Source organism: Anopheles gambiae (assembly GCF_943734735.2).
Source record: "Anopheles gambiae chromosome X unlocalized genomic scaffold, idAnoGambNW_F1_1 X_unloc_50, whole genome shotgun sequence".
NCBI lineage: Eukaryota > Metazoa > Arthropoda > Insecta > Diptera > Culicidae > Anopheles > Anopheles gambiae.
This window is the reverse complement of record NW_026902660.1, coordinates 10001-12500: the sequence shown is the minus strand read 5'-3', so window position 1 is coordinate 12500 and position 2500 is coordinate 10001. Positions and strand designations below refer to the sequence as shown.

Below are 2500 nucleotides of genomic sequence, written 5' to 3'. Positions count from 1 at the left end.
CGCTAATCGATCGCGGTGTTTGCACTCTTTGCGAAGTGCCTCAATCTCGAGCGTCCACCAAAATGCACTCTTGTTAGGAGTGTACCTCTTACGCTTAGTCATCGTCGCATTACACGCCGTGACAAGTATACGCATTAAGTCTTCGCTTGTTGTGACCTCGGTCTCAAAAGCGGCTTGCATCATAACTTCAAATATATCTTTGCTAAAATACTTGATGCTCCATCCCGTTATGGGTCGGGACAGATTACGCACGCTTTGCGTCTCAAGATCGATGCGTATCGCACGATGATCCGAGTTCATATAACTAGATAACACCTCCCACTTAAATGATCTTGCAATTGATCTGCTCGCAAAAGTAAGATCAACTACTGACGTGCGCCCTGGTCCAACATAAGTTGGGGTGCTGCCGTCGTTCAATAAAATTGCGTCAATCTGCGCAAAGGTTGATAAGACCAACTCACCTCTTCGTTTCTGGGTTTCTCCACGCTCGCCAAGTTGGTTGTTCCAACTTACTGACCAAGCGTTGAAGTCCCCCCCCGATAACGAATTTGTGGATACCGGTTACGGCCATTACCGTGTTATCCAACATGATCTGGAACTCTTCCATACTAAATCTAGGTGGCGCGTAAACGCTAACCACTCGCATATCACCTATGTCAACTACCATTAAACCCTTCAGAGCCTTACTGACTACCTTAACTGGTAAGTCCGCGTTAACCACTACCGCTGCTGTGTTATCGTCATTGCGTAACACTTTGACGTTGGTTGTTGCCAGATACGGATCTGCAATCAACACTATATCCGCAGATTCTTCCCTAATCGTTTGCCACATTAACTGAAATGCAGCATAACTATGATTCTGGTTATGTTGTAACAACCTAACCATTAAGATCTAATCGTTCGCCTACGGGGACACATGTAACTGCCCGTTGCGTGAAGGTTCTGTGACCTCGTACCGCAATCCAAACACTTAACAGAATTGGTACAAGCTTGCTTCTTGTGTCCACTCAAACCGCATTTCCAGCACAGATTACTTCTGTCTGGTTCCCTACAATGATAGCTCGTATGGCCTACCTTCCAACACTTATAGCATTTCTGCTCCTCCATTACCTCACGGATATGGCATATCGACCAACCAACTTTCAGCTTTCCCAAATTCAGGAAGCTTTGAAAGTCTGGCAGCGATACGTTGATCCGTGCCCACTGCGTACCGGCCGCGCGGCCTTTCTTCATTTTGATACGATCTATTTCTATCTCGATGTTGAGCTGTGCTTTGACAGACTCCGCAACCTCCTCTGGGGTGGTAATTTCATCGAGATGCATGATCTCAATCATTTTAGAAGGAGCTAGCGTTCTCACTGACGCCTTGCCCTTCACCGCTTCCTTAACCTTTGGGGCAATTGCACTAGCAGAACTACCCTGCTTCAATTCTAGCAACATGCCACCATTCTGGGCCCGTCGGACCTTAGAGATTGTCTCTCCAACCGATTTAAGAGCATCGGACTGCTTCATTTCCTTGAGCAATTTCGCCAGCTCCTCGGAAGTGCAGTCCGATATCAGCAGAGCCTCAGGCCGCTTCCTGGGCTTATTCTGCTTCTTCTTGCTCTTCTTCTTCTTCCTCTTATTAATGCTACCCTCATTAATATTCGGTCCGTTTCTCGGACTTGGAATATTTTCCACCGCTTCCCTAACAGGGGTCAACCTCGATGGTTGTTGTTGTTGTTGTTGCAACCTTTGCAACCCACTCGGACCAGGCTGTTGGTCATCAGCCACTGGTCTTCTGCCTTTTCGCGTTTGCGGCCCGAATCCATCGTTACCGTCAAACGACGTTTGCGTTTGACGGTCGAGGACCTGCTGCATGCGATTAACGGCTCTGTACCTTCGAAATTCGGACATTACCTCATCGAGGAAGTCCATCATTACCGTTACTAGCGTAAAATGGGAAGACTCATCATCGAGCTTGCTTATCCCAAAACGCATCGCCTCCATTCGATCTTGAAGATCCATGAACGCTTGGTCCGGATCTTTCTTGTCCACCCCCTTGGTCTTTTTGACCTTCTTAGTTTTAGCGTTACTCATTCTATTGGGCTCAAACTCAGGCCCGCTATCCGCGTCTGTTTATGCAGTCTCCTATTTGGTTCCGTGGGTGGCTATGAAACAGGGAGCTCCACGCGAGGGTTGGCCCGCGCCCTTATGAGACGACGGGCTCAGTGCCGAACCGGAGCAAAGTGGGGCTGAACCCACCCACACCTGCATTTGCCATAGAGCGTATCGTATGGCGACAGTCTTGGAGCGCTACCTAAGACTTGCTAAGTTTTAATAGCGGTGACAGAATCCCCCTTAGCCCTCCCCCGTTTCAAGCAGGTTTCACCCTGCTTTACTAAGGGTTCGGCGGGTTCATCCGCCAGCCCGTGTACATCCTAGTTATTCCATAAACCGTACCCTAGTCTAATCCGCGCAGAGGTATTATCCTCTCGAGTTCAGTATCCCACTTGACAGA

At 48.5% G+C, this 2500-nt stretch overlaps 1 pseudogene; it reads right to left on the bottom strand.

Annotated features, from left to right (window-relative positions):
• LOC133394806 (large subunit ribosomal RNA) overlaps positions 1 to 2500 on the bottom strand; it is a 9181-nt pseudogene that overhangs the window by 3898 nt on the left and 2783 nt on the right.